Source organism: Ascaphus truei, chromosome 3 (genome assembly GCF_040206685.1).
Source record: "Ascaphus truei isolate aAscTru1 chromosome 3, aAscTru1.hap1, whole genome shotgun sequence".
Taxonomy (NCBI): Eukaryota; Metazoa; Chordata; class Amphibia; order Anura; family Ascaphidae; genus Ascaphus; species Ascaphus truei.
Genome location: NC_134485.1, coordinates 186,815,840 through 186,842,245, shown reverse-complemented (window position 1 = coordinate 186,842,245; position 26,406 = coordinate 186,815,840).

Below are 26,406 nucleotides of genomic sequence, written 5' to 3'. Positions count from 1 at the left end.
CAGACGTTCGGACAGGCCCTGCCAGAAGACTGCGGATAGGGCCTCATCATTCCAGCCGGTCTCCGTAGCCACCTTCCGAAAATCCAGGGCATAGCGAGCTTCAGTACGGTCTCCCTGGGAAATATTAAGCAGAGTAGATGCGGCGGTAACCTTACGCCCTGGGGTGTCAAACACCCTTCTGAACTCGCCGATGCAGAGGGCGAGATCTGACATCAGATCGGGGCGTTGCTCCCAAATGGGAGAGGCCCAGGCTAGAGCGGCGTCAGTCAACAAGGAGAGTATGTACGCGACCTTTGATTGTGAGGAAGGGAAGTGAGAGGGAAGCAGCTCAAACTGTATGGAGCACTGGTTCAGAAACCCCCGACAACCGGTGGGATCCCCTGCATACCGGTTGGGCGTTGGTAGGCGTCGTGGGAACGGGAGCGGTTGCTAGTGGGACGGTGTTGGCTGTAAATAAGGTCAGGCGTCTAACTTGCTCGGTAAGGGTATCAACGTCTCGTTTAAGTTGGGAGACTAGTTGTTCCTTAAGTGTGAATGATCCGGTAAGTTGCCGGAAGCATTCCTCATGTGTGTCTAAATGTCGGGCCACCTCAGCGGGGTCCATGTTTGTTTGAGCATATTGTCACGCTGCGCTCACCACAAACAGGACTGAAGACCGCGGGGCTGAGGTGGGGATGGAAAGACACCGACCCACAACCACACAGTCCTGTCCGGAATGCGTAGTCCAAGTCGTTCAGCGTCGTAGAGTTGGAGAGGTCAGGGTAGTCAGGGTACTTGCCGTAATTCAGGGTTGGAGAGTGGAGGATGGTAGATTTCCGTAGCCAAGGTCCAGGGTAATAGAAGGTAGAATGGTCAAGGGACGAAGCTGAGGTCAAAGCGCAGGAGAGTGTAGGAATCCGAAGAACAGCCAGGATCAGGACAGGAGAGAACAGACAGGTAAGGCCAAGCAGGGATCAAGACACAACTAAACAGCAGCGGTGAGCACAATGCATAAACAGGAGTTTATGCTCAGCAAGGAATGAGAGACAGAAGCAGGTATATAAGTAGGAAGGATCCAATTACTTTGCAGGGGTGTGATCCGGTCCTCCAATGGTGTCAGGAAGGTACTAATATGAAACAGCCTGCAGGTCAGACTTCCCTGGTGATTACTTTGGTTGCGGGCAACCCGCGTGCGTGCGCGATGCGCGTCGCGCTGACGTCACGTAGACGTGCGGTCGAGTTTTCTCTTTGTGGGAGGTGCCGATGGCTCCCTTCAGAGCGAGCGCGTACCGGCTTGGCAGTAATACCACACACCTAGCAGTAAACGGGTGCACGGCCGAAGTGTGGAAGTAGCGTACTGTAGGTGGTCCTGGTAACAAAAATAGAATGAGTACCGTACTTGCCAGTTCCAGCGTAGGAAGGTAAAGTCCGTAAGCTAATGGTCATGGAATGGAGAGAGCAGCATAGTAGAGTGTCCGTAAGCCGTGTCCGGGGGATATAGAAGTCTGCAGAGTAGTAATGTCCAAAGCCAAATCCTAGGGTTCCAGAGAGCAGCGTAGTAGAAGTCCAAAGCCAAAGGTCGATATCCAGGGAGGTCAGCAGTATATCCAGGGACAGGAAAAGGAACTGAAAGACAAAAGGGGCCAGGCAACAGCAGACAGCACCAAGGTACAGAAGCTATCCAGAGCAAAGAGGAAATGGTCAGGGAAGACTAAATAGGGGGCTGCGACCTATCAGGGGAAGGGGAGGAATGGAGGAGTGGCCCGAGGGAGGACCTGATAGGGGAGAAGTGTCTGGGAGGCTAGGGCCAATCGGAGCAAGGGAAGGGACGGATGAGCGGCCCGAGGGAGGACCTGATAGGGGAGAGGTGCCTGGGCAGCTGGGACCTGTCAGAGCAAGGGGAGGAGCGGAGGAACGGCCCGGGGAAGGGCCTGATAAAAGAGAAGGGCCTGGGGGGTGGACCTGATGGAGCAGGGGCAGGGAAGCGCGTGATGCGTGCGCCACGTCAGATGAGGCGGAGTCAGGCGCCCGGCGCCAGCAAATTGAGGCCTGAGTCCGCGCGCGCCCGTAGTGGTGACGCGTGCGCCCCGGAAGTGTGGTAGCAGCCGTGGAGGGGACCGCACGGAGTGAGGCACGCCGCCGGGGAGACTGGGCGGCACGGAGCAAAGGTAAGGAGGCGCTGGAAGCGGGTGTACCCTAAGTGCGTATCCTTACACCCAGTTGTGGACTAAGGAATCTCTCTTCCTGTCTCAAAGGTAGGCTTTTCTTTTTTTGTTTCAAATTTTTTTATTAGGCATTGATACAGCATACAGTGTGACAGTTATATCTTAGCCTAATACAGGATTTTTTCTTTATCCTTGACACAGTCTCAACATGCCCCGGCCCTTCTTCTCGGGCCGTAGGGGCTAGCCAGGGGGGGGGAGGAAACAGAAATAGAGAGGGTAGTAGGGGGGGGAGGAAGGGGGGGGATGTCCCATCCTCTTCAGTGTCCCGTATGGAGTCTCTCCTTAGACCTGATTATCCTTAATTGTGTGGGGGGGGGGGGACAAGGTTAATTTGCTGAACGAATCAGCCACGGTTCCCATATTTTGTAGAAAGAGACCGTAGTCCTTTTCAAGAAGGCTGATAGTTGCTCCATGAGCATTACCTCTTGGATTCTTTTCTTGACTGTTTGCTTGGGGGGGGGAGACACCTTCTTCCATGAGGCGGCCACCGCACATCTAGCCGCCGTGAGTATGAAGGAGATTAATTTCCTTGTTGGGCAGTCAGTATTCTCTATTGGCCTGGCCAACAAGTAGGTCAGCGGATCAATAGGTATGGTGAGGCCTATGACCTCTTTAATTATAGACTGTATGGTTTCCCAGTATTTCTGAATTTCCGGACATGTCCACCAAATGTGTGCCATGTCTCCCTTTTGTCCACAGCCTCTCCAGCATAGATCGGAGGCCAGGGGGTAGATTTGATTTATTCTAACTGGGGTAAGATACCAGCGGAACAGTATTTTATAAATATTTTACTTGATTGTGGTCCATATAGAAGTTCCTGAGGCTGCTTCCCAAATACTTTCCCAGTCCTCTCGGTCTATAACTATGTTCAATTCTGCTGCCCAATGCAGCATGTAGTCATGGGTGATGGCATCTGTTGCTCTTTCCAGTTCCGCGTAAATTTGTGTTATGAGACCTTTTTGGTGGGCTGTTTCCCTGCACAGCCGTTTGAAATTAGTGAGAGGGGGAAATTCCAACGTTGGGGATAGTGTTTGGATCAAGTGTCTAATTTGCAGGTATTTGAAGACGTTCAGTCCTGCCATTTCATATTTGTTTCGCAATCTTTGGTAACTCAGGAACTTCCCAAAGCTTAGGAGGTCAGCAACTGCTCTGATATTTTTAACTGTAAATTGGTCAAATTGTCTAGGCTCACAACCAGGCGGGAATTTGGGATTTCGAATAATTGGGATGAGTTGCGATTTAGAGGTCGTAAGCTTAAATTTAAGTTTGCATTTCGTCCATATCTCCCATGTGTGTTTCATTGGGCCCAATTTGAATTTGCTGGTCTGCATATCTTCCCTGCTCAGGGACCAAAGGCAAGCTGGCAGTGAAGGCGTGCCGGCGTATTGCGATTCTATATCTAGCCAGCAATATTGGCTCGGGTTTGCGTTCCAGACGCCTGTCTCAGCTGGGTGGCTTGGTAATATCTCATAATAAACTCCCAGGCCCTCTCTCCCCCTTGAGGCAAGCAGAACTGCCCTGGAGATTCTGAGTTTTTTACCCTGCCAAATAAAATGAAAGATCTGTTTTTGTATAGTTTTCAGTTCTGAGCCAGGGATGTGGATCGAGAGAGTCTGGAAGAAATATAACAATCTGGGGAGTATATTCATTTTGACCAAGATCATTCTCCCGATCCATGATATTTGGTATCCTCCCCATTTATCAAGATCCTGTTTGATTTTCCGGAATAAGGGCGGGTAATTATGTTGGTACAGAGAGTGGTAGTTCCTCGGTATCTTTACTCCCAAATATTTGATACAAGAGGAACTCCACCGTTAGCTAAAATTTAGCTTGAGGTGTTTCACCTCTGGCTCTGGCAGGTTTACATTTAACGGGAGAAAACGTTATATCTATGGCGCTGGGTCAGAGGCATAAATGTATAAAAATAAATAATAAATATGTTATACAACCAGTAGAAGGATGAACTCCGCTGGAACTCTTCCAATGAAGACAGTGAGTCATGCAAAGGAAACAAAAACAAACATAGTGTAATACAGTAACTAACAAGACACACAACGCTAAAAGACAAACACTTGCTGAGACAAATGACTGATATATAAAAAGTATAACATTTAATACAATATAAAACAACACTAAAAATTGAAGGGTCACGTCTGCACTGCAGCCACAGAAGAAATGCCGATTTAAAGGTATACTCGACTGGTAAGAAAGTGGACATGCGCAATGGTTCTATTTCTAAATCACATGTCCACTTTCTTACCAGTCGAGTATACCTTTAAATCGGGACTATATATTTGTGGACATTACAAGGCAAAGGTACTACTTTTTTACCTCTGAGGAAGGAAGCGCAGTCTTCCAAAACGCGTAGGGTGGTCTTCGTTTGCACAGCTGCTACCACGTCACCTACCACATTGGTTGAACCCACTCCACGGACATCCCCCGGTTGCGGTTCCTGATTGCGGCGGCTGCTGCACTGATCCGGAACTACATCACACCGCTGGGTTGTTGCTGTTGCTGTCTGCGTGGATCCTGCCACGATGCAGGGCACGTGACGACGGCTCTCCAAGTACATACTTCCCGGCGGACTCGTGGTGTGGAGGTCTGCGGCATAGAAGGCAGGAAGGTTTCCCCTCCCGAGCTCCGGTCTACCGTTTTAGACGTCAGGACACGTGGTGTGGCCCGTAAGAGAGGGGATACTCTCAGATTTATCCACCGCCTGAATATTTTGAGTGTCTGGTAAGCGGGCATTTCTTCTGTGGCTGCAGTGCAGACGTGACGCTTCAATTTTTAGTGTTGTTTTATATTGTATTAAATGTTATACTTTTTATATATCAGTCATTTGTCTCAGCAAGTGTTTGTCTTTTAGCGTTGTGTGTCTTGTTAGTTACTGTATTACACTATGTTTGTTTTTGTTTCCTTTGCATGACTCACTGTCTTCATTGGAAGAGTTCCAGCGGAGTGCATCCTTCTACTGGTTGTATAACATATTTATTATTTATTTTTATACATTTATGCCTCTGACCCAGCGCCATAGATATAACGTTTTCTCCCGTTTCTAGATCTGACCTGGGGGGTCAGAGTTATATCACAGGCTGCGGGCCATTTTTTAGATTAGCGCTGCCTTTGTTCTGTTGTTTAAGGTTTAGATTTAACGCTTCGGATTTATCGCTGTTAATTTTATAGCCTGATATTTTCCCGAAGTCTTTGAGTTCTTTTTGGAGATTGGGGAGGGAAATTTGGGGTTGGGAGAGTGTTAAGATGATATCGTCCGCGAATAGAGATATCTTATATTGTGTTTGTCTTATTTCTACTCCTTGGATGTCCCTATTGTTTCGAATTGTGGACGCCTGGGGTTCTATGGCTGAGTGCAAAGAGGAGAGGGATAAAGGGCATCCCTGTCTTGTGCCGTTTTTAATATTAAATCTCTGGAGACTGCCTCCTGGTAATTTTACCATTGCTGACGGGTCTTGGTAGAGTCTACGGACCCCTTCTAGATATGCGTCTTTAAAGCCGAATTTACGCATAGTGTGGTCTAGGAAGAGCCAGTCGATTCTATCGAACACCTTCTCTGCGTCTAGGCTCAAGAGTATTGCTTTGGTTCCTGTGAGGTTGACATGGTCTATAATATTGATTATCTTACGAGTGTTGTCTGAGGCTTGCCTGCCCGCGACAAATCCTACTTGGTCTATATGTATAAGTCTCGGTAAGATCGGTTTTAGCCTATTCGCCAGTATTTTACTGTATAATTTGAGGTCATTATTGAGAAGGGAGATTGGACGATAGCTTCCACATTGCATCGGGTCTCTGCCTTCCTTGTTTATGATGGCTAGGTTTGCGAGAGACATTGAGGTGGGGATTGGATTCCCCTCCATAAAATGATTGAACATTTTTAATAGATGCGTGGATAGTATGGGTAGGAATCTCTTGTAGTAAACATTGGTGAAACCATCAGGACCAGGGGACTTAGAAAGTTTAAGCATCTTGACCGCCTCTTCTAGTTCCTCTTTTGATATCTCTGCGTTGAGGACTGTATTTTCCTCCTCCGTTAGCGTAGGGATGTGACAACTATCTTGATATTGTTTTATCGAATCTGATACTATTGGTTCGGGCGGCCATTTTTGGAGCTTAGGTTATATAAATCAGTATAGTACTTGGTGAATTCTGCTGCTATCTTGCTATCGCTGTATTGTATCTCACCAGACCTATTTTTGATCGCCGTTATTTGGGATCTCTTCTGTATTCCTCTCAATCTGCTAGCCAAAAGTCTGTCGGCCTTGTTGCCCTGGTCATAGTATTGCTGATTTGTCCACTTTAGGGCTTTTCCTACATCTTCCAGCTGGGCTTGTTTAAGTTTTGTTCTGGCTGCCGTAAATTTTTTATAGACTCTCTTTGAGGGATTGGCTTTATGAGCATGCTCCAGCGTAATAATATTGTCTGTGAGCTCCTTAATCAATTTTTGTTTGACTTTTTTCCTATGGGATGCAATTGAGATGAATTTACCTCTAATTGCTGCCTTATGGGCCTCCCACAGTGCCTTGTCGGATCAATATGGCCACTCCCCATTTTTTACTACTAAATGATGCGAAAAAGCACATTGGAAATGCTTTTTTGAATAAATTGGGGGGGTCTTGTGATGTGAAGTGGGTCTCCTGTAGGAATATGATGTCTCCCCCTGATTTTTTCATATCTTGTAAGGCCAGTGGGGGGGTGGGGGGTGGAGGGGTGGGGGGGGGGGGGTTGGGGTCCGATGAGGGATGGGTCTTTGTGTCTTTGTTCTTCCTGTTATTACTGGTCCAACATTTGGCATGGCAACATAACATGTATCAAACAACCTTAAGTGCGGTGTAACACAGTTTAAGACATAATTACAAGCAGTGTAGCGCTGCTTCTAATAACATTCTGTGCAGTGTAACAGCATTTCAAACAACCTTACTCTTCCCTCTAGTGTTTTTTTTTTGTCATAACATGGGTATTCAACCTTATGGCAACTTAGCCCGTGAGCTTTGGTCTAACTACAGGATTAGCTAGGGCAACAGTGCCCGTTCATCGTCGTGAGACCTGCGTCTCCGTTGATGTCCAGCGCAGTTTCTGCATCTAAACATTGTGGTTTGCTATGATGACTGTCTGGGATGCCCCTCTGGGGTGGGGGGGGGGGGGGTGAGGGGATCCTGAGCGCTTGGGTATTTCCTCTTTTGAGTGCTGCTATTGTATGAGGCACATTCTTATCATGACTGGGAGGGGGGGGAGGGGGGGGGGAAAGAGGTGGGGGCGGGAGAGGGAGAGGGGGGGAGGAGAGGGAGAGGGGGGAGAGGGAGTGGGGGGGTGGAAGGGGAGTGGGGGGGGGAGAGGAGGGGGGGAGAGAGAGGGGGGAGGGGGTAGAGGGGGGTAGAGGGGTAGAGGGGGGTAGAGGGGGGGGGGGGGGAGTAGAGGAGGGGGAGTAGAGGAGGGGGGGGGAGGGGGGCACGTTCTCTCCTGCCATATTGGTACACATTCTCTTGCTAGGAGGGCCTGGCTGGGGTATAGGGCTGCCAACATTTCAACTTCAGTTCCACAGTGTGCGCTAACCTTTCTAGAGTCCAAAATGTTTAATTACATTCAGTTGTGTAACGTCCTATTTATTCTCTCGTGCCTTTAAGTGAAACTGCTCACTCGGGTTTAAACATGACAGTAAGAGTATCAACACATTCCAGCTCAGGTTCATTTGCTTATTATAACTTTTCCTATTACAACATAATCGGTATCATCGGTTGAGCATAGGAGTGCTGCATTCGGGTCCTCTTATTGTTCACCTCTTGTGCTCGCTCTTCCTATTACCTTAGAGCCCTTCTGTTCTCCCTTGGTTTTTTTTTGGGGGGGGGGAGGAGAGGGGGAAAAATAAAAAATAAAAGGGTGGGGAGGGGGAGGTGGGGGGGGGGACCTAGGAGGGAGGGGGGGGGGGGTTTGCTTTATAGCATATATTAGCATACATAAATTAACTATATACATCGTAGGTGAAGTCCCGTAGCGTCCACTTCTACCACTTCCGCTATAGTCCTGTGGGGGTCATGCAGTGGGACGAGTGCTGTACCCTTAGTAATTTAACCCCTTAACTGTTATGGTCCGCCTATGCGTTCCTGGTCGGACCGGCTGGGTGGGCCCCGAGTACTCACGGTTGTTGTGACGTCGAGCTCGGCATTCGGGGGTGAGGTCGGGGAGACCTCCAGGTGCCGGGAACTATTGAAGCGCTCATTAGGTAGTGGGTCCCCTTTCTCTCACCTTTGCTGCGGCAGGGCGCATGGCTTACGGGTAAAAGGCAGATCAACAGCAACGAGGGGGGAAGGAGAGGAGGGGAGACGAAAACCGAGCGCTTACCCTTCCTCCCTTCTTCGGGACCCCCATTCACGGGGTCAAATCCTCCCGCCCCCCCCTCTATTCGAAAAGCGGTGATCCTCCGGTTTCCTCGCGGGGCTTCTCTAGACGGCTGAACATGGTTGGCGTGGAAAGTTTGGGTGCGTCGTTCCTCCGTCTGACAGCTCCCTTCCTCGCAGCGATGGTCTGATAGCGGCTTCAGTCAGGTTTGTTTCCTTTCTCCTGCGCCGTCTCTGTAATTGATGGGGCTGTTCTTTAACTTGAGGGTTCCAACTTCAACTGGGTGTGGGGTGCAGCTCCAGAAACGTGTGGGACAGCATTTTTATTTATTTCCTTTGCTGTCTCTGGCCCGCCAGTCGTTCTGAGGCTCTGATCAGTAGCTCCACTGCGTCAGTTCCTTGTGACCTGGCGGGGTCAGATTTCCAGCTAGAGGGTGGGTTCAGGCCCAGCGCCCCGGCCAAATTGCTCCATGTCCTCAGGGTGTCTAATGGTCAGGAACTTGCCGTTTCTCTAAACAAGGAGATTGAACGGAAACCCCCACTTGTATTTGACTTCGTTGTCACGTAGTAGGAGGGCTAGGGGCCTCAACTCCTTGCGGCGATTCACTGTCACCTTTGATAAGTCATCAAAGATTTGTAAGGGGTCATCCTTAAATTTAATGGGTTCCTCGGCTCGGCAGGCCTCCATTATTTTCTCCTTTATGGAGTATGTGTAGGCGGACAATAACATCCTGCGTCCTGTTAGGATCATCGGACCGAGGTCCCAGCGCACGGTGTGTTCTGTCCATCTCCAAATCTTTGTGGTCTAAATCTCCACAGATTGAGACAAAGAAATCGAGCAGGTAAGTTTTTATTTGGCCTGGGGGCACTGATTCCGGTATGCCGCGTATCCTAATATTTTGCCGCCGGTCGCGGTTCTCGTGGTCTTCCAGGCTGTCACGGAGACTGTTTATCTCTGCCCCCAGTCGGTAAATCTCTGTATCTGCCGCTTCCTGGGCTTGCTGGGCGTCTGCCATTTGGTTCTCCAGGGCTGAGGTCCGCTCTGTGAGGCCTGTGATGTCTTGTTTAAGCTCCGTGACTGCGGCTCTTAGGTCTGCTTGGAGTGATGCATGGAGCTTATCTAGCATTGAGGCCATGAGCTCTTGCATGTATTCCCTCATGACCCCGTCTTCAGGGGGCAAGGCTCGTCCGATCGATCCTGATCTGGTGCTGTGCTTTTGGCGCCGCGTGCGCTGCTCGTGCCGGCGCCATCTTGGCTCCTTGAGGTTGCCTCTGTGCTCCGCAGCGAGGGGGCGAAATATTTCGTAACCCCCTGGGTCTGTTGGGCCTTCGGTCTGCCCGTCATTGCTCCAGGTATTGTAGTTTAGGGGGAGAGTTTTTGGGGAGTGGAATTTGGGGGGGGAAATGTGTCTATTGCACTGATTCTATGCAGGGGTCTGAGGAGATCCTCTCTCACTCAACCATCTCCGTCAGCGTCCTGGCCATGCCCCCAAACGCAGGTTTTTCTAACCAACCTCTAATCAGCCAGGTGGTGTTGGTTAATTGACTACCAGCAGTTAACCACCACACTGCTGGATTAGAGGCACCTTTTTGAACAGGGACAAATCCCCTGTTACAGTCACCCTGTGTGTAAAGAGAAGATTTAGAGTATGAAGCTTCAAGGGTTGCTATAGCAAATATTTAGGAAACCACCCCACGTCCTCTCTTGAATTAGGCAGCCATATTGTGTACTATACTGGATCTTTACTGATCGATCACGGAAGAACGGATTGATCGACTGTTTAGATAATTGCATTGCCTTAAAAGCAAGGAACTGCTGCATTTATTTAAAAAGTAATAATAAACTCTGTCAAGAGGGAATGCCTATAAAGTAGCAAAAATCTACAGAGCCTTTTTGTTAATTTTGTGTGTATCTTACTCCCTTTTGCATCTAAACTAGCAACGTAGTCCTTTGCAATGTAGTTTTTGTATTACTATTCTGGAAGGAATGTACAGTGTGGGGTCAGCAGCTTTAAGTTTGTGGGAATTAATACAAACAACAATAATACCCTTAACAAGCGCTAATCTACAATGTGCAATTAACTCACAATAGTGTGAAAAATGGCAATGAATTGGTGATGTGAACGTGATCACTCAATGTGAGTGAAAACCACTTCTAAGTGGTGTACAAGCTGCCAGAGAAACTAATAAACAGATCTTCCCAACCTGTGAAATAAATACAAATACAAAATAAAAGTCCCGGCGCTACAAATGTCCCAGATACCGTGATCCAAATGGAAAGTCCTGGATGAAAAATTCTCAGATGGATGGTACAGGATATTTTCACAGAGTCCCAGGGAGTTGATAATTCCCTTTAACGATGTCCGCAGTGATTCTGGGGAAACATAAGAGGTACACACCAATTGCGCAGTATGCCACTACTCCTGACCCCACTCTGAACCAACGGACAAAGAAACCCTACTTACAAGATAATATCTTGTGCGTTCAAGGGAGAGAATCTGTAACTGTGTCTCTGCTCTGTCTCAGTGTTTCACGGATCCCACGTGACCGGCAGCAGTGATCTCTTATTCCATGCAGCGACCAGCACTCACAGGGGACGTAAGTCAGGCATGTCATGGAGGAACAGAGGATTGACACAATGGTGTAATACGTTTACACTTTATTAAAAAACTTTAAAACACAAATCACCCACACTTACAGTAAATGGGGGATGACGATATGACTCACGGATGCCGTCCGCCACTTGTCTGCAGCCTGATGCACACTAGGGAGCCTTCCTGAATGGCGTTCTCTGAAACTCCTAGCCGATGACGTCAGCGGCAGGGCGGTGCAGGTACGCTCTCACAGCATCGGCACGACTATGGTGGCTGGACTGGCTCAAACACTTGGCTCCTCCTCCCTACGCGTTTCGAGACTCTGCGTCACTTCCTCAGGGGATGGGGGAGCCTAGTGGGAGCTGTGTTATATACCATTGCATATCAAGAGAGTCCACCCACAAATGGGAGGTCCTGGACTTGATTTCAATGTGAGCGGGAGTTGGGCAATTAGCAGCAATTGGGATCTAGGTGGCTGCTGGGATCAATTGCATTATGGTGAGCATGCTAATCATGCAAACCTTTACTACATCCAATTAAAATATATTACTTGCATGATTACATGGTGGATACTATTGATTGAAACACAAACATATATATTGTTATATGCCTGTTCAACATACATCAGTATGGCACAACAGTATAAATAATGTCCAGACTGTCTTGTATCTCTTTTGTACATGTGTCTGTGATTTACACAGGGCAACCATATAAAATGCCCTTGCTTATCTCGTAGTGCTTAAAACTACATCGTAACAATAATAAATGTAATACACCAGACAAAGAAAAACAAAGTCAAGCACACCAAAAAGTAAATAGAATTCAATAGGTTACAAAAAAGGTCATTTTAATGACTTAAAGACTTCATAGTAGCATCCAAAATTTCGGCGCATACAAGCACCTTCATCAGGACTACAGTATGGTGGCAAAATATGTGTGTGTGAAATATATATATTTTATTTTTTTTTAAGAAGAAGAAGAAAAAGAGAAGAAAAAAGAGGTGCGCGCCACATACATAAATGTCAACACAGATTTATGCTATCAAAATTAGGTGTAAAATAGCACACTCACAAATGTAGCTAGGAAGTGCGCATTGAGAGTTAATCTATCTCAGAGAGATGATACTCATCTGGGGCTTCTCATATTCCACAACACAGGGCCATCACTGGGAATCCAGGAACCATGATGAACCGGTAGAGTCCTGGCCTTGGAACCTCCAGGGAGACAGAGCAGCAGCAAGACAAAGTAGCAGCAAAAGTGTCCAATTTGTATCAGTTTGACTACTGTAGAATTGCGCAAGTGTCTCGATACACAAGCCGCTCGTGGCAACGTGATGACGTATTACGCCACAGCATAGAGTCTTGCGGATGTGGTTCATCCTCCTAAGAAGTTGCGGAGACGTCACAGCATTTTTATAACCTTTATATCACAGTTCAAATACTATATGGACTATCATTATGGACATTTAATTATGGAATTTTTTTGTAATATCACTGTGTTCACAGGTTACCAATTGTCACATTCGCACGTTCACATACACTCCTTTTTTGTCTATTGTATTTTCACACTGTTAGTTTAGGTATATTCACACTATGCTTTACTTTGAGGCTATTATATCACTTTAAGACTCACTATATTGAATTATTTCAGTAAGCGCTTACGTTATATATATACATATATATATATATATATATATATATATATATATATATATATATATATATATATAAAAATGGACAGTATATATATATATATAAATGGACAGTATATATATATATATATATACATATATACATATATATATATATATATATATATATATATATATATATTGTGACAGAAACCAGGGGATGGTAATAAATTCCATATATAGGGCTCCCAGGATACTGAACAGTTTCTATCCTGTTTAGGCTGGAAAGTGCAGCCTCATAATACATGCACTCCATCCCACAATTTGGCAAGTGCTGGAACTGAGGGATGAGGGATCCAGACCAGAGTTTGTCTGCTGCCTGATTTCTGTCACCTGTTCTGCTAGTTAGAAATCAGGTATTTAAGACTGATTTCCTGGTTCCTCTTCCCTCTCCCCAAGAGCCTGGAGGCAGGAAGGCTGCTGGAAGCAGAGAGGGTAAAAGCCTCTCCCCAAACAGGTTAAATCATTCTACTCCTTTTTTCTAAAACTGCAAAGTTCCTTATTTTTGTTGTTGGAAGTGGAAAAGCCACTCCAACCCTGAGTCAGGGAAACCTTAGTTAAGTTATTGCTCAGGTGAGCAGGCTGTTTTTTGCTTGTGTTTCTTTTGTATACACTGTGGCAGTCTTAGTGCCTGGGACTGAATAAACCAGGCATAGCCTGTTTAAAGGAACAGCACGTTACGCCTCGTCATTTAACCTACCCTAAAAGACCGTGTTCTAACAGTCCCGGACAGACGGCGGAGCCCCGGAGTAAGACGTTTGTCACATATGGTGGAGAATGCGGTCAGAACACTAAAAGGTCTGCGGGTTAAAGAACTTTAAGAAAAAAAAAAAAGTTTTTTTTTCTCTCCAAACAAGATGGAAGACGTGGTGAGTGCGCTGGTACGCAATGTCGCTGCCCAGAAAGACGCGAATGAAACCCAGCAACAGCTGTTAGTAGCCCAGCAAGAGACTAATGCAACCCATCAACAGCTGTTAATAGCCCAGCAAGAGACTAATGCAAACCAGCAACAGACGAATGCAGCTCTGCAAAACGCGAATGAAAACCAGCAAGAGACAAACCGCTTGCTGAGAGAGGAGCAACAACGGTTCGCCCACGGCTTACAGCAGGAACTCAAGATCCTGAGAGAGACTATCAGTAAGACTCCACTGGCAGAGGCAGCCCCAGTCCCGAAAATGACCAGGGCAAGCCACTACCTTCAGAAGATGGGGCCCTCGGATGATGTTGAAACCTATCTTCTCACTTTTGAACGCACGGCACAGAGAGAGGGTTGGCCAGAAGCTGAGTGGGCCAGTCTAATCGCACCCTTCTTAAGCGGCAAACCCCAGAAGGCTTACTTTGATCTAGAGCCAGCCGAAGCTAACGTCTATGCAAAATTGAAGTTCGAGATCCTCGCCCGCCTCGGCGTAACCACGGCCGTTCGCGCCCAAAGGTTACACCCATGGTCCTTCACGTTGGATAAAGCCACCCGATCCCAGATGTATGACCTCATCCATCTCGCTCGGAAGTGGCTGCAACCCGAGATCAACTCACCAAGCCACATCGTGGAACGGTTTGGTCATGGACCAGTTCTTGAGGAAACTTCCCTCTGCCCTACGCCGTTGGGTCAGTCAGAGTGACCCCCACAATGCAGATGAGCTGGTGGCCCTCGTAGAAAGGTACAATGCAGCAGAAGAGCACCTGCATCCCACAGTCATGGAGCATCCCCACTACCCAAGGTTCCAGGACTCTTCCAGAGACGGTAAAAGGGTACCAGGGTTAAGGGGGGCTGAAGAGCGACGACCGCCTTCACACAGCACCAGCAACAGTGACTCGCATACTAAGGGCAACAGCCAACGTGGGGAGCCGAAAAAGGGCTCTAAGTGGGACACAGACTATGTACCTAAATGTGTAAATTGTTATGAGAGGGGCCACACCGCGAAGGTCTGCCCACTAAATACTGAACCAATGCAATGCAACAGCGTTGAACCTTATTCGTTGTGGTCTCAATGTATGGGCCCTAGCCCAGAGGACCCCTTGAATAACCATCTCTGGGCATTTGTAAAGGTAAATGGTAAGAGGGTTCGGGCACTACTTAACTCTGGGAGAATGGTTACACTAGTGTCCGAATACCTGTTGCCTATTGGGAAGAAACAGGTAAACAGTTCACAAAGAGTGGCAATTTGTTGTATACATGGGGATAATCACGAATATTCAACTGTTGATGTTCTTATTGAAACAGAGTTCGGTTCTTTAGATTTCAAAGTGGGAATAGTACCCAAATTGGCACATGATGTGTTAATAGGGACCGACTTTCCCCATTTTCTAAAAATGTGGTCCTCCTCTCAGAATAGCGCCCAGAGTTCAATAGCGGACCATAAAGAAGTAATAGAAGATACAAATCCGTTCCCTTTTTCAGAAACGGAGGTTGACGAGGGCCCAAATAAAAAGGGGAAAGAGGAAGAGTGCTGTAAAATCCCCTTCCCATGGCCACCTTGGTAGGGAATACCCCAAATCAAGATGCTGAACAGGCGCTTACCACCCCAGAACAGGATAAGACCTTCGCTGACCTAGAGGTCAGTCCTGGGAATTTTAAGAAGGCCCAGTGGGAAGACCCCACATTAGCGGAAGCAAGGGGGAATATACGGGACCAGAATAGTACTCCGGGTTAACCAGATAGGTCACTTGCCTACCCATACTTCGAGGTAGAGAATGACCTAGTATATCGGGTTGATAAAAGGAAATCAATTATAACTAAACAATTGTTGGTACCACAGACATTCCGTAAGGTAGTATTACACCTCGCACATAGTCACCCATTGGGGGGACACCTAGGGGTGGAAAAGACAAAAGAAAAGATTCTCCGAAGCTTCTATTGGCCTGGGGTTCTGGCAGAAATTACAAATTATTGCTCCTCATGCCCAGTATGTCAGATCACCGCCCCGTTCAAAGCGTATCGTAGCCCATTGGTACCCCTTCCCATAATAGATGTACCATTTGACCGGATTGCTATGGGTCTAGTAGGACCCCTAATAAAGTCTGCTAGGGGACATCAGCATATATTGGTAATATTAGATTATGCCACCCGATATCCGGAGGCAGTTCCCCTACGTAGCACATCTGCTAAAAACATAGCAAAAGAGTTAATAGTTCTGTTTACCAGGGTCGGAATTCCTAAAGAGATCTTAACTGACCAGGGAACACCATTTATGTCCCAAGTAACAAAAGAGTTATGTAAACTCCTAAAAATCAAGCATCTCAGAACCTCAGTCTATCATCCACAAACAGACGGTTTAGTGGAACGGTTCAATAAAACCTTAAAGAGCATGTTACGCCGGGCGGTCGATAAGGATGGAAAAAACTGGGATTGTTTGTTACCATACCTGTTATTTGCCATTAGGGAGGTTCCCCAATCATCCACAGGCTTCTCCCCGTTTGAACTATTGTATGGCCGACACCCACGGGGCTTACTGGATATAGCCAAAGAGACTTGGTAACACGAGGTTACCCCATACAGAAGTGTAATAGAGCATGTTGCCCAGATGCAGGAACGCATAGCTGCAGTCCTTCCTATAGTGAGGGAACAGATGGAAAAAGCTCAAGAGGCCCAGAGGAATACGTATAATAAGGGTGCTAGGGTCAGAATTTTTTTTCCAGGCGATAGGGTACTTGTTCTGGTTCCCACCGTAGAGAGTAAATTCCTTGCTAAGTGGCATGGGCCATATGAGGTCTTGGAAAGAGTGGGAGAAGTAAATTACAAGGTGAGACAGCCAGGTAGGAGGAAACCTGAGCAAATTTACCATATAAACCTACTTAAGCCCTGGAAAGATAGAGAGGTCTTGTTAACCCTAGTACCCCCAGGTCCGTTAGAGAATCGAGAAACTGACCCAGAGGTTAGCATAGCTGAAACCCTGTCCGTTCATCAGAAATGAGAGGTTCAGAATCTAGTGAGAAGAAACAAAGAAGTCTTCTCTACACAGCCAGGTAGAACTAGCGTAATTGAACATGACCTAGTCTCTGAACCGGGGGTCCGAGTTAACCTTAAACCGTACCGAATCCCAGAGGCCAAAAGAGAGGCTATAAGTTTAGAGGTTAAAAAAATGCTAAAACTAGGCGTAATTGAGGAATCCCAAAGTGGGTGGAACAGAACTATAGTTTTAGTCCCAAAACCAGACGGTACAACAAGGTTTTGCAATGACTACCGTAAACTAAACGCTGTGTCAAAATTTGATACTTATCCTATGCCCAGGGTTGATGAGTAGGCAAAGCCCGATATCTCACGACCCTAGACCTAACAAAAGGGTACTGGCAGATTCCCCCCACAGAAAGGGCAAAAGAAAAGACAGCCTTCTGAACCCCAGACGGCCTCTTTCAGTATAGGGTGGTGCCTTTTGGCTTACATGGAGCTCCCGCCACATTCCAAAGAATGATGGATACAATTTTAAACCACATGCTCGGTATGCTGCCGCCTACCTGGATGATGTGGTAATCCATAGTGAAGATTGGCAATCCCACCTTCCAAAGGTCCAAGCTGTGCTTGACGCAGTTCGGTCTGCTGGACTAACTGCTAACCCCGCTAAATGCACTATTGGTCTGGAGGAGGCCAAGTATCTGGGGTATTCTATTGGCAGAGGTTTACTCAAACCCCAGACACTCAAAGTAGAGGCGATACAAAATTGGCCAAGGCCAGTTACAAAAAAACAAGTAAGGACCTTTTTGGGATTAATTGGTTACTATAGAAGGTTTATTCCCAATTTTGCAACTAAGGCAACCCCACTAACCGACGTCACAAAAGCAAGAGGGCCCCTAATGGTAAAGTGGTCCCCCGAAACCGAACAGGCCTTTAGAAGCCTGAAAGAAGCTCTCTGTGCCCAACCAGTGTTGGTCACACCTGACTTCTCTAAAGAGTTTTTAATCCAAACCGACGCATCTGAGGTAGGGCTGGGGGCTGTACTCTCCCTGGAGTCTCAAGGTGAGAAGCACCCCATCCTTTATTTAAGTAGGAAACTAAATCCCAAGGAGAAAAATTACTCCATAGTCGAGAAAGAATGTCTCGCAATAAAGTGGGCTGTAGAGACGCTCAAATACTATCTGTTGGGGAGAAAATTCCGGTTGGTCACAGATCATGCACCCCTTACCTGGATGTGTCAAAACATAGAGAAGAATGCTAGAGTGACCAGGTGGTTCCTAAGTCTACAACCGTTTAAATTTTCTGTGGAACACAGGTCAGGGCACAAACATGGCAATGCTGACGGGTTGTCAAGGATGCACTCCCTAATATCCATGGTCGCTCATCCCTCGGGGTCTGAGCTGGGGGGGAGGATATGTGACAGAAACCAGGGGATGGTAATAATTCCATATATAGGGCTCCCAGGATACTGAACAGTTTCTATCCTGTTTAGGCTGGAAAGTGCAGCCTCATAATACATGCACTCCATCCCACAGTTTGGCAAGTGCTGGAACTGAGGGATGAGGGATCCAGACCAGAGTTTGTCTGCTGCCTGATTTCTGTCACCTGTTCTGCTAGTTAGAAATCAGGTATTTAAGACTGATTTCCTGGTTCCTCTTCCCTCTCCCGAAGAGCCTGGAGGCAGGAAGGCTGCTGGAAGCAGAGAGGGGAAAAGCCTCTCCCCAAACAGGTTAAATCATTCTACTCCTTTTTTCTAAAACTGCAAAGTTCCTTATTTTTGTTGTTGGAAGTGGAAAAGCCACTCCAACCCTGAGTCAGGGAAACCTTAGTTAAGTTAGTGCTCAGGTGATCAGGATTTTGATTTGCTTATGTTTCTTTTGTATGCACTGTGGCAGTCTCAGTGCCTGGGACTGAATAAACCAGGCATAGCCTGTTTAAAGGAACAGCACGTTACGCCTCGTAATTTAACCTACCCTAAAAGATCGTGTTCTAACTGTCCCAGACAGACGGCGGAGCCCCGGAGTAAGCCGTTTGTCACAATATATACTGTCCATTTTTAGCTACCCATCACCCACCTCTGTCCTGACGCCAAGTGCTGCCACCAGTAGCAAAAGCGTCTCCAGTCTGTGACATCATTAGGCGCGCCACGGACCCACAACGTGATGACGTCATGCCATCCAAGTGCTGGTCACATGGTGCATGTTTCACAGAGCTCCAGGGGCTGCAAGGAGGCATCAAGACGGAGGGAGGTCACCATGATGACGTCTCTCCAATCACCCATCCCCAAAACGGAGGTGTCACAGGAGACCAGGCAGTTTTCACCTTTTCACCAGGATCATTCATTGAGCACCAGGGGCAAAGGTGGGAGCGCTGGGGGGCAAAGGTGGGAGCGCCGGGGGGCAAAGGTGAGAGCGCCGGGGGACAAAGGTGGGAGCGCAGGGGAGCAAAGGTGGGAGCGCCGGGGGGCAAAGGTGGGAGCGCCGGGGGGCAAAGGTGGGAGCGCCGGGGGGTAAAGGTGGGAGCGCCAGGGGGCAAAGGTGGGAGCGCCAGGGGGCAAAGGTACAAGGTAGGTGGTACAAAGGCAGGCGCACCCCCGCTACCACCTCCTATTACCCCCCTGGCTGGGACCCGGGACAGAAGGGGGACACTCACCTTGCAGCCGACAGAGGCGCCAGGAGCGGGAAGACAGACATGCTCACGTGTGCTCTGCACAAAGCGGAAGCCCCGCCCCCGGCTTCCTCTGACCTGCCTGTGACCAATCCCCTGTGGGCTGGCCGACATTCTAAGTCCCGCCTCCGGCATTCTCCTTCATTCAATCCCCCCGGCAGCCTGCATTCATTCATACACACACATAGAAAATACTTACCGGCTGCCGCATTCTCCTCACCGCCGCAGCCCCGCAATACCGGGACCAGGGACAAAAACCGGGACATTTCCGGGATGGACCTGAAACCGGGACAGGACAGAAAAAAACGGGACTGTCCTGGCAAAACTGGGACAAATGGTCACCCTACCCATGCACCCCCCCTAAAATCTGACCCAGATCTTAAACAAAATCTATGTTGTTGTCAGGTAGAAACATGTAAACAAAATTGGAATAAGGTTCTAGGTTATTTAACAGCAAATAAAAATACTACTTGTGGTGCATTTGCATGTCTCAGATAGGTCTGCAACCCTGTCTTTCCCCATTATTGCTTAGAAAACAATGCTTTCACTGCAGCCAGGGATTCTGGGTAATGACATACAAATGAGCACTCACAGTATGTAACTCTTTACTTCTCATCCATTTTAACATGGCTATAAGCTTATTCCTGCCACGTTACACAGTTTTTCAGCACAGCCAGTGTTAAAGAAGTGTATAGTCACTAAACCTGCTGTTTTGACCTTTTATCAGTGCGAGATTGGTTGCTGGCTGGCTATGCAACGTGAAGCTCATAAGTGGGTATAACCAGATGTACTTATTACCTAGAATAGTTGGCTATAGTGGAATCACTGTTTGCTAAGGGATAATGGGGAAAGCAGGATTGCAGATCTACCTGAGACATGCAAATGCACCACAAGTGGTATTTTTATTTGCTGTACACTGTACGATGGAGGATTTTTGTCACTTTTATTCCCACCATAACTTTTTTAATGAACCACACCTGGTACAGATGTATAAGTATAGGTAGTGATATATTCAGTCTTGTCGCCAAGATTTCAGCTGGGATCTTAACGTCCTGGTGTATTAGTGAGGTTGGACGATAATTCCTGCAGTCCGTAGGGTCCTTCCCTGTTTTATGAATTAGCATAATAGTGGTTTTGAGCATCTCACTGGGGATGTCTTTGGTCTTATCAGGATGTATGGAACCCTCACAGGTAGCATGGAAACCCACAAAAGACAGGAGAGCAAAATACTTCAAAACTGACAGGGTTTATTGTTACACTAAAGGAAAACAACATGGAGACTGCAAAGTGTGCAAAGCGACATGCAAACAAGGAAAGGGGAAATAATGATTAGGGAAACAACAGGAGAAACCAAGGTTAGCTGCAAAAATTGCAGTGCTACAAGCACAAAAATCAATAGTAGCAGGGGACAAATAATAAACCAGGGTCACATAATGCTAAGGGAAACAACAGGACAAACCACGGTTAGCTGATAGAATTACAGTGCTACAGTACATGCAAAGAGAAAAAGTAGCATGGGACAAATAATAAACGGGGGAAATAGTGCAAAGAGAATACAAGACAACAAACAAGAAGGCACCCAAAGATCACTAAACTGCCCTGATGTTGGCCCCTTGATGAGGCTTGATTGCCTACTCAACTTCATGATAATTAGGCACTCCTGTGTAGTCCTTCCTTGGACCTTTATCAAAACATAGTATATACCGAAATCAGTAAACAATATTACTGTAAAACAAGGAGCCAAGCACCAACACTGGTTGCCAATGAACAACTTGGTAAACAACAACAGACAGAAACAAACATAAAAGTACATAACAACCTATAACCTATTTGATTGAAAAGTTCACATAAGCATAATATTGATAGACTGGTGTGGTCAATATTCAAGATAGAAGACAATGGGGTTGTGGAACTATGCAGCAAGTTTAATTGTAACATTCTATATATGTACAGAGGCGAGAAAATAAAATATGAACCACTTAAGATTTTCACATATTTCAAACATAAAAGGTTATTAGATGTTAATCTAAGTCCTAATAATAGATAAGGATAACCTGATCAGACAAATGACACAAAAACATGCTATATTTTTTCAACATTTATTTATCCACAAATTATTAAACATTCAATATTCTTGCGTGAAAACGTATGTGGATCTTTAGATTCAGTACCTGGTGGCACCCCCTTGAGCAGCAATAACTTCAACTAAGCATTTCCTGTAATGAATTACCCTAGAAAGGGGAAAACAACCAGGGCTCAAATATATAGGAATCACTATGAAGAAAGAAATCCACTATTGTAATTCCGGAATACTTTCTATAATCCAATAAGGTAATGTAATATACAAGAAGCAGAGAAGCACCCTTATGCAAGCCTTGACCATGTAGTTTGAAATGCACTTATAGAGGATTTAGCATTGAACTGCGGTCATCTAGCCATATATATATTCAAACGCATAGAAGTCACCTCTTGAGTGCAGCATATAAGTCCAGCAAACAATTGGAATGATACTCACAGTTGAATGAACAGTAATGGTCACTCCCTACTCAGAGACACATCCACAGGAGTTTCTTCACCTGCAGGGTGAAGGGTCTTGTAACTGCATCTTCTGTGTGCAAAAAAACATTGAGAATGGATACTATTGAGATATACCAGGCACAAAGCCCAGAAAAACGCTGCACCACAAAAACGCAAAAGGGAGATAGTAAAAAACTATTTAATGTGCCAAAAAAGAAAAGGTTACACTGACATGTTTCGCCAACAAATGGCTTTATCAAAGTGCCAAAGTGTACTTTGATAAAGCCATTTGTTGGCGAAACATGTCAGTCTTTTTTGGCACATTAAATTGTTTTTTTACTAACTCCCTTTTGCGTTTTTGTGCAGCGTTTTTCTGGGCTTTGTGTCTGGTATATCTCATAAGCATTTCCTGTAACTGCTGGTCAGTGTCTCGCATTGGTTTTGAGGTATTTTGGCCCATTCCTCCTTACAGAACTTCTTCAACTCAGTGACATTTGAAAGCTTCCTTGCATGGACAAATCACTTCAGGTCCTGCTACAACTTTTCGATGGTGTTTAGGTCCGGACTTTGACTAGGCCATTCTAAAACGCAGAATTTCTTCTTCTACAGCCATTCTTTTGTAGATCTGCTTGTATGCTGAGGATATTTGTCTTGCTGCATGACCCACTTTCACTTCAGCTTCAGCTCACAGACGGATGGCCTGACATTCTCCTCTAGAATCCTCTGATACAATACAGAATTCATGGTTGTGTCAATGATGGCAAGCTGTCCAGGTCCTGAGGAAGCAAAGCAGCCCCAAACCATCACACTTCCACCACCATGCTTGATGGTTGGGATGAGGTTCTCCTGTTCGAACACAGTTTTGTTTTTTGCAAAAACAAAAAATTCTCATTGAGGCCAAAAAGTTCTACTTTTTACTCTGTCTAGAAGACATTGTTCCAGAAGCCTTGTGGATGATTTATGTGCAGTTTGGCGAAATTCCAACGTCAGCAGTGTTCTTTTTAGCGAGCAGCGATTTCCTCCTGGCTATCCTTTCATGAATACCATTCTTGTTCAGTGTTTTTCTGATAGGTAAGTCAAGAACACTCACATTAGCCAGCGAGAGTGGCCTGCAGATCCTTAGATGTTACTCTAGGGTTCTTTGTGACTTCCTGGATGATTTGCCAGTTTGTTCTTGAAGACATTTTGGTCGGACGATCGCTCCTGGGTAGAGTGACTGTGGTCTTGAACTTTTTCCATTTGTCTGACAGTAGATTGGTGGAGCCCCAAATGCATAGAAATGGTTTTGTAACCCTATATAGACTGATGATCAATAACGGCTTTTCTGAGGTCCTCAGAGATTTCTTTTGATCCTGGCATGACATGTTTCCACACACCTGTATGGCGAAGACCAAACTCACACAGTTTCTGATCATTATATAGGGTGGGGCCTCCCAAACCCACTCCTAGATCTACCTAATTATTTAAACACCTGATTCTAATTATCTCCTTTAATTTAGCTGTTGTTGAAAAGGTTAGAATGCACCTAGATTAAAATACTATACTGGCAATATTCTTTGGTTTGCTTTTTGTAGAACTAGGAATATACTGTAGGTAATACTGTTACCAACGTTTATTTAATGAAAAACAAATGACTGCTTCACACAGATATAAATAAAAGGCAACGTTTGGACCCTACCCTTTGCCAAGCCCTAAACAATATGGATCACTAGATGTTGCGGAAAAAAACCATTGCAAAAACCTTGATTACTTCCGGTCTTGGACTGGGGACAATGTGTATTTACATCACACAGCGTGTAGTGGAACAAAGACATTCATGGGCATCTAGTAACTTAGCAACATTGCTAGGTAATTGTCAACCATGACGTTCACTCATAGTTGAATAATGGCAATCAATATCCAATGTGGTTGCCAGACAACAGTCAACAAACAGCAATATACCTATTCCTCAACAGCACAAATAGTTGAAATAACAAAGGAGAATACAAAAAATATATAACAAATCAGGTTTCCGGATATTAGAGTGTAAGTTTGGTGACAAATGAATGACTGACTTATAAAAACCTGAAACCTATATTACTCCCCATAGAAACCCTTTGACATTTTCCACTTATAATCCCCCCAATACCATCAAGTCACTCCCTGGTTGTCAGCTCTTTTGGGTTAAGAGGATTGTCAGTGATGCAAAAATTCTACCAGATAGATTGGTGTTTATCACAAACAGATTCTGCGAGAGAAGTTTTACCAAACAACTACTTGCTGTAAGGGATCGGGGACACGCGCCTCTCAGCGGGTCCCTGTCACCTCTGCTACCAGTACGCCTGTCAGTTCCGGTCCCCCTCCCCATCGGCTCCTTACCTCTTCTTCTCGGGCGCCATGCTGATCCTCCGCGGCGCACGCCACATCCCTCCACATGCGGCCGGGGCGCGCACACAGCAATCTTACAGAGTGCGCGCACACCCGATCCTCTTGGCCGTCCTCCCGTGCCGCTGGCTCCGCCCCCCATCGGCTGCAGGCGATTTCCACTACTCACCTATCTGACTCCCTCTCTGCACACCTGGACCTATCCCTGGGCTTACTCAGACAGGCCTCCGCTCCACCCCTTGCTACCATTGGTCCTCCAGCATTTATAACCCCAGTCTGCCCTCTCCTTCCTTGCTCTGCGTAGTTCTTCTGTGACTCCTGTTGTGCAGTTGTCCATGCCAAGCTCTGTTCTCTGTTACAGCTCTTGTTCCTGTCCCTGACCCTGTTGGATACCTTTGGATTTGATCTCGGCTCTTGTTTGACCACGTGTACTTCGCTACCCCTGGACTCGGCTTTCGACCTCACTACGCTGCTATCTCCTGCCCCTGACCCACGGCTCTTGGATATCAACCCTCGGACTTCTGGTACCCCGGACGCAGCAAGTATCTCGTTAACCCTTTTCTCACCAGGCCCGGCAACGCATCTTACCACACTCCGGGCACGACCTCACTGCGTGTTATACCCTTACCCACCTCAGTACTGGGGACTGGCCAGGTCTGCGGGCATACAGGCATTACATTATGCAGAGCCCAACAAATACAGACCCCCCTGAGGTGGGCCAAGGTGTCACTATGGACCAATGGCAATTTTTGAGCGACCAAGTCACGGCCGTGACGCAAAAGCTTTCTAAACTCTCCATGCGGGAATCGCCACCTGCACCGTACACTCCTACTCCAGTACCTATGGGCATCTCTGAACCACGTATTCCACCTCCCAACTGGTATGCCGGAGATCCCCTTACCTGCCGGGGATTCTTGAACCAATGTGACGTCCAGTTCGAGATGTCCCCATCTCGGTTTCCCTCAGGTCGTTCTAAAGTGGCCTATGTTTATGCCCTGCTCACGGGCGACGCTCTCGCTTGGGCTTCTCCCCTCTGTGAGCATACACCTGACTTAACACAAGACTATCCCAGATTCCGGCGAGAGTTCAAGCAGGTCTTTGACACGCCAGCGCATAGGGAGACTGCAGCTTTTTCCTTGTTTCATCTCTCCCTGGGTCACAGGTCGGCTGCAAGATACGCGGTGGAGTTCCGCACTATTGCTGCAGAGACTCAGTGGAATGATGAAGCTCTCGCCGCGGCATAATGGCAGGGTTTGTCCGAATCCCTCAAGGACGATCTCGCAGCTCATGTTCGTCCCTCATCTCTAGAGGATCTCATTGCCCTCAGCATCCGGATGGACCAGCGCATTCAAGAGCGATGCCACGAGCGCCAGCGTCCCCGTTTTATGTCACCCTTGCCGGTTTCTCCTAGGCCTCCTCCCTTGGCTCTTCCTGTGTTGGACGCCCTTGAACCAATGCAAATCGGTAGCCAACAGCTTCGGACCACTGAGAAAACACGCCGCCGAAATGAGGGTCTCTGCTACTACTGCGGCTCCCCGGAACACCAACTACGTCACGGTCGCCTGAGACCGGGAAACGAACGCCCAGTAAAGGTAGAGGGGCTTTTACTGGGTACCATTTCTCCATGCCCCTCTTCCCCCAAACAGCTACCGAACAGAATCCTTCTCCCCATAACTCTTGAGGGTCCCAATGTTCGGGTAAAGGTTGAAGCCTTCATCGACTCCGGGTCTGGTGGTAACTTCTTGGATCACGACTATGCCTGCAACAACCAAATCCCGTTAGTCAAGAAGAAGTCTCCCATCGGCCTTGAGGCTATCGACGGTCGACCGCTCCAACCAGCCTTCATTATTTGGGAATCTGTTCCTCTCACCCTGACCACTGCAGATGGTCACAATGAAGTCATCATCTTTGATGTTTTCCACTCCCCTACTGTCCAGGTCATTTTGGGATTACCGTGGCTTCAGCTTCACAACCCACGTGTTGATTGGTCAGACGAACTACCGATCCAGTGGGTGCCTACCTCAGAGAAGACGGTCACTCCTCCCGTTACCGTGCTCGCGGGTCTCGACACTTCTTCATCTTCTCTCTCTACCCTGCCGCAGGTGTGCCATGACTTTTTGGATGTCTTTAACAA